Source organism: Gossypium arboreum, chromosome 7 (assembly GCF_025698485.1).
Source record: "Gossypium arboreum isolate Shixiya-1 chromosome 7, ASM2569848v2, whole genome shotgun sequence".
Classification (NCBI taxonomy): Eukaryota; Viridiplantae; Streptophyta; class Magnoliopsida; order Malvales; family Malvaceae; genus Gossypium; species Gossypium arboreum.
Window position 1 is genome coordinate 39,577,895 of NC_069076.1, and position 6,915 is coordinate 39,584,809.

General features: G+C 33.7%; 1 long non-coding RNA gene across 1 annotated transcript; it reads left to right on the forward strand.

Moving 5' to 3' along the window:
- Positions 1 to 4,861: 4,861 nt before the first annotated feature.
- LOC128295208 (uncharacterized) lies at positions 4,862 to 6,256 on the forward strand. Its single transcript, XR_008285547.1, has 2 exons — positions 4,862 to 5,228; positions 5,686 to 6,256. It is a non-coding gene; the product is annotated as an uncharacterized LOC128295208 (long non-coding RNA).
- Positions 6,257 to 6,915: the final 659 nt, after the last annotated feature.

The following is a 6,915-nucleotide window of genomic DNA, read 5'->3' on the forward strand; positions in this document are numbered from 1 at the left end:
ACATTGACAAAAATTTGTTAATGAGTTGCTTATTGATTTCTTATAAGCTTACTATGATTAGTAGGTGTGAAAGTCGAATATATATATATATATATATATATATATATATATATTATATTTTGAAAGTGATGCTCGAATAGTCGAATAATGACTAGTTTAAAATCTTTGAATTGAAGCTCAAGAGCATAGAGGGGCAAAATTCGGATAAGGGAAAAGAGAAAGTAATCGAATAGCCGTTCTAATCGTTCGGCAACATTCAAGGTAAGTTCTTAAGTGTTTGAGCTTGATTAATTTTTATATGCCTAAGAGTTAAATTAATATGGTAAAGGGAATGTAAATTTTATTTAGTTAATGTGCCGAATATGTAATGATTTAAGGCTATAAGCCGATTATGGCTATTATGCCTAAGTTGAATTGGATTTGGAAATTTGATGCACTAAATGAGTGTTACAACGAATAAACTATGTCGTATATGTACTGGTGGAGATATCATGATTTGTGATTATTGAATATCTAAAGGAAACCATGATGTGTATAAAATTATTATATTTAGTCCGTTGTGGTAGCCGAAGGTGGCTTGGTACTAAAGTGATTAAATGTGAACTTCGATGAGGTAAACTATTAAAAGTGTGGTGCTATAAGACTATGGGCTAATACGATATGTGGATTCGTTCTGTATAGTAAATTATTCAAGTACGAACAACCTAATTAAGTACATGTGAATTAAATGAATTTGATGATTGATGTGAATCGAACGTATAAGAAATGGTTTCATGTTTATGTTCAACTATGAGACCTTATGTTAAATCGACAATCGAATTTGTTCAAATACATTAAGTTGGTCAGGTATGTACTTATGCATGTTAAATCGATTGGAATTGAATTACGAATGTGAATTGAGAAGCATAGGTAAAAATGCCTATATGTGAGTAAGGGTGAAACCATCGTAAATTATCGATAAGGACGGACTATGTGCGGAACCATCTTATAATTGCTAATTTGAAAGGTTGTGTACGAATCAGTGAGCAATATGAACATATTAGATGAATTGTGACCTTTTGGTTCTACTGGAATTAAGTTGAGCGATAAATAATTTACGTATATGACTTATAGTCGAATGGTCACTATGGGTTAAGTTTGAATGGTGAAATGGATGTGTGATATTTATGTATGACTTTTGAACCGAAATGTAAATGATGGTGTTCATATGGAGCTTATATTCGAATGTAGAAAATGACTACTAATGTGATATATTGAATGAGATGTGTTAATATATGATTTAATATGCATGATATTTGATGTGTATCCGGGCTTAAAGACCTGCAGCTATATGCTGGAATTATATCCGGGATAAATCCCGCAGGCCTAGTGCTGGTATTATATTTGGGCCTTCGTGCCTAGCAGGCTTTGTGCCGGTGATGTGTATTCGGGCCTTCGTGCCTAGCAGGCTTTGTGCCTGTGATGTGTATTTGGGCCTTCGTGCCTAGCAGGCTTCGTACCGGTGATGTGTATTCGGGCCTTCGTGCCTAGCAGGCTTCATGCCGGTGATGTGTATACGGGCCTTCGTGCCTAGCAGGCTATAATGCTAGTGGAATACTATTTGGGCCTTTGAGCCTAGCATGCTATAATATCGGTGAGATACTATTCGGGCTTTCAATATCGGGCCTCGAGCCTAACAAGCGAAATGCCAGTGAATGAATAAAAGTCTAAGGTTAAGGCACCTCGTATTAGATTGACAAATGAATACATTCAATACATTAAGTGAGCCAGGTACGCACTATGTACTCATATGTGAGTTCGATTTGAATGGAATCACAAGTGTATAATGTGATACATATGTGAATAAATGTTATAATTATATCTATGACCATGATACATTCGGTCAAGGTGTGAAAGTAAGTGAGAGCATTTGATTTATTTATGTTATATGAATTCAGATTAAAAATTATAAGAATGCTGAATGTGCAGTATGTGCTTGTGTATATTCGACCAAATGGTAATATATCTAGAAAATGGCCTTTTGAGAAATTGAATAATCGAAGTATAATTGCGTTTGTTTGTTTGCATTGCTTAAAACTTACTAAGCTTATGAAAGCTTACTCCGTTGTTACATTCCTCTGTTTTATAGATTGTTGGCTCCAGTTACTTGCTCGGGTTGGAGTTCGCTGGAGATATTATCACACTGTCGAGCTCACGCTAATGGTGTAAGTAAATCCTAGTATTTCGAGTCTATGGCATGTATAGGGTTTTAATGTTTTGGACCTCGTAAGCCCATATATGGGATAGATTCAATGTGAAAAGAAAAATTTTAGATTGGTTGAAATTTTTCGACACGGTTTTTGTGTGATTGACTGAGTTTAAGTCGGGTAACACCTCGAACCCTGTTCCGGCGAGGGATACAGGCGAGGGGTGTTACAGGACGAGGATGATTAACAAAGGCAAAAAAATTTGATGGTAAAACTTAACGAATTACCGAATGATTTTAGTAGTAATACATAATATTTAAACCATCGAGAATGAAATTAAACTTGTACATATTAATTCTTGTTTTAGAACTTTTTTTCTAATCATTTGTGTCAGATTTAGTAGGTAAAAGGTTTCAAGAAGCAAGAAGTTGTTCCAAGGTGATTACGGACATCCAGAGGACTCTGTCATAACCCGAATGAACAAATTTGGCATGATATCCAGAGGACTCTGTCATAACCCGAATGAACAAATATGGCATGATTTCAGGTTGTGTTGCGACATAGGAATTCCTATGTGGCGACACATAACTTCAAAGCAAAATAATTATGGATATCGGGGTTGTGTCACAACAACCATCTCTATGTCATGACATAGCAAATTAGAACCAAGAAACTTGGGGAATTAAAGCTTTGTGCCATGACACACTAAGAAAATTCGACAACTTTCCTTTTTCAGTTCCAACAAAATCTTTCGAGATTGCTTAAAGATCACAGGTCAATGTTGCCATAAAAACCTCTATAAAATCACCTTGAGCAGCAGCCAAAGTCCCAAGCCACCCTAAAGCACAAAAATAATTCTTTAGTCGTTTCTTCTGTTAAATTTTTGTGTTTTTCATCCTTGAAAACATGCAAAACCACATTCTTGACAGTGAATCATGTTCCTACAATTTCATTCAAATCAAAGAAGAAAAAAGAGTTTGAGAGTCGTCTCTGAAAAATTAAGAGAAAAATACGTCTTCAGGAAAGAGGATTCGACTCCCTATTCACACTGAATGATAAGATACGAGAAATAATTCACTTTCACAGATGGGAACATTTTTGTAGACTCCTAATAGAATCAGCAAGCATCCATGTTGTTCAAAAGTTCTATGTTTTTTCTGAAAGAAACAGAATTAAATTGATTGGGAGACAAGCCGTAGTCACAAAAAATAGTTCGGGGAAAAGAAAATTTTGTTTCACCTCTCGAGATTGCTAATTATTATAATGTTCCTTTGTTTTTATATGATTTTGTGCAATGAACTAATTTGGTGTTTTTCCAGAACATTGACATGGACAGGATTATCAAATTCTTAACAGATGGAAGTGGTGAATGGAAACACCATTTAGGGACAGACTACCCGACATCAACCTTGCAAGTGGAACTATCTCCAAAAGCATGGATGTAGTTACCATTTATTAGCAATCGGATTTTGCCCTGCGGTAGACATGTCTAACATTGATACTTTTCAAGCTACTTTACTATATGAAATTCTATAGAAAGAAATAATTTATGTGGGGACAAGGATTTACTGGAGTATGATTCATTGTGCCCGAAAAGCAACAGTAGAATTACTCTTCCCCCATTCAGTGACTGCATTATGTAGACAAGCAAAGGTACCAATAGGACGACCAGGACATTTCTTGCAACCAACAAAAAATTTGATACAACAACCCATCGTATAGTACCTTGTGGAAGATCGAAAGCACAAACGAGACGAAAGTGTAAAGCCGAATCAAGGCAAAGGTGACTTATCTGACTTAGAATGGATAATTTGTTGGATGCAAGAAGGACCTATTTATGAAGACCATGCAAGGGGGAACGATTTAAGGATGCCACAATTTCTTTCTATTAAATACCATGCTAAGACTGACACTAGCAAAAAACGAAGAGGGGGAGGAGGACCCAAAAGAAGATGATGATGAATTGGAACTAGATTCCAACTAAATCAAAACAATTTTTTTTGAAATCTTTCTTAGTATTTTTAAAGACTTGCATATTTTTAATTTTGTTGGATATTTTTTTAATTTTTAGACCTAGATAATTTTATTTCTTTTAAGTAGGATGTAGTTTTTAGTCTCTATGTAGGAACCCTGCTATTTTGAAGGCACTACAATTTCGAGCCCAATAAGCATGGAGGAGATTTCCTAACAAAACCCGAGGACTTTTCAATCTTATCAAGTAATCTCGTTCCTTTATTTTCTTGTTTGCACAATAGGGACAACATGTCGAATAAAGTGTGGGGTGTAACATAGAAAAAAATATTATTTTTGCTTTATTTAAATTTATTGTAGCATTTAATTTTTTTTCTTCTTTTGTGTGTTTTTCTATATGCTTGAGCCTGTAGAATTACAAGTGATTGGTTAGGAGCATGTATAGAGATTGATTGTTTAAACTATAAGTTTAGCCTGAAAAATAAATAATTTAGGTTGTTTATATTTAGACTAGTTAGTTCAACTTATTAGACTATAAATAGGAAGAAGATTAAATGTACTATGTGATAAAGGTAAATATGAATAGGTATTTTGTAATAGCCCGATTTTGGGTCTAGTCGGAACAGTGGTTTCGGGACCACAAACCGGACGAAAAAAAAATTTATTTTTATTATATTTTTATAGTCTATAAATTTATGAAAATATTTCGTAAAAATTTTATTCGAAAATTTTGACGTTTGAGCACTCAATTTAGTCAAAAGGACTAAATTGTAAAAAGTGCAAAAGTTGAGTTCTTTATATATGAGGTGCCTAATTGTTATGAGTTTTAAATTGAAAGTCCTTATGTGACAATTATTCCTTTAATAAGTTAGTGAATGGATATTTGTTTGGTATTTTTGAAATTTGGTTGAAATAAAAAGGGTAATTTTGTAAATTAATTAAAATAACCTAATAAGACAAATGATAAAAGCTATCATTTTTTTTCATTCTTTCTTCTTCAACCGTGGGAAAGAACAGAAAATAGCAGCCATGGATGAGCTCCATTCGGCCAAGCTTTTATGGCTTATATAGGTATGGTTTTTGTCCCGCTTTTAATGATTTTCGTATTTTTGAGATCCCGAAGCTTAAATTTTCTATTTCTACCAATTGATTGAAGAGAAATTAGAGTTTAAAATTTACCCATTCATGATATGGTTGTGCTTTGATGATTTATAGTGGATAATGAATGTCGATGTGTTAAATATGAGTTTTATTCAATGAATTTGGTAAAAATGTCAAAAGGGGTTAAATTGTGAAAGTTACAAATTGGTCATAAGTGTGTGAATTAGTGAAAATTGAGTTGCCATAGAAGAGAAAAATGTTCAGCATGTCTTAAACCTTATAGAAATTGAATAAAAATTAATTTACGAGCATTGGGGTAAAAGTGCAAATATGCAAAAGTTTAGGGTCAAAATGAAAATTTGTAAAATATGATTTTAGACCCATATGAATATTGTGACTGATTGGTAGGCTAAATGTGATGTTATAGATGATGAAAATTGAGACTTGGACCTAGAACGGAAGGAAATCGATTTATGGACGAGTATGTCCTTTTCACATTTGTGGTATCGAGGTAAGTTCGTATGTAAACAATACCATGCTATACATGTATTTAAATGTTATCATTACATGAATTGTACAGATATTAATGTGTATGTAATTAATAGAAATATCATAAGACAAAGCCTTAATAGACGAGGAAAAATCCCGTTTGAACCTTAGGAATAGAATAGGATACGAGTGACATGTCACTAGGAATTATGAGTCTAGATGACTAGCTCGAGAGTGAGCATTGAAATGTCATGAGATATGAGGTAGCTTTAGCTACAATTGAAGCACTTATGTGCAAAGGCTTTTCCGAGTATCTAATTAGTATTCCAAGTGTTCAACGGGCAATCCAAGGAAAGAGTTAATGATGGTCTCAATGAGGTAAGTCATTGGTGAGTATGCACTCGAGTTATGTTACGAGTTGTGCAAGTATGTATACTAATCCTATGAGAATGCCTTGATATGTGATGATCTATGATGCATAATATGTGTTCTTACCATGATGGATAAAATGGTGTTGTATTAATATTATGAACAATGATCATGAATGAGTAATTTAGCCTTGACAGATTTGAGTTACTGCAGTAGTGTAACTTTGAAAATACACTAAAAATAGTGGAAAATGAGTTAGAGGCAGAATAAAATATGGGATTAAAGAATAATGAGTCTATTTTCACATGAAAGAAACAGAGGAAGAAAAAGAATTCCATATTTTTTGATATTTGAATTCTTGTGAAACAGGGTCTGAATGAATTCGAGATCCCCTGTTCTAACTTTAGAAATTCACCAAAAATTGTACAAAAATTATTAAGAGTTATACCTTACATGAATGGATTCCTTATTGAGTCTATTTTTATGGGGAATAAACGGCATGGTCGTTGGAATTTTGTACAGGGAGAAATTCGGTTTGTAGTGTACAGGGGTCAGAGTGGTCATACCCTGAAACAGGGGAGACTTTAACTAATAAACTGTACTATTTGGCTTAACCAAAAATTCTGGAAATTTTATGGAGAAAAGGAAAATAAGTCTAGTTTTAGGGAAAATTAACGGAACTTAATTCAGAGTTTCGTTTCTCCAGATATAAATAATTTAGTGACCATTGCTCAGAAAGACAGCTTGTAGTGAACTTGAAAATATGTTGTAAACATTGATAAAACAAGTTAATGAGTTG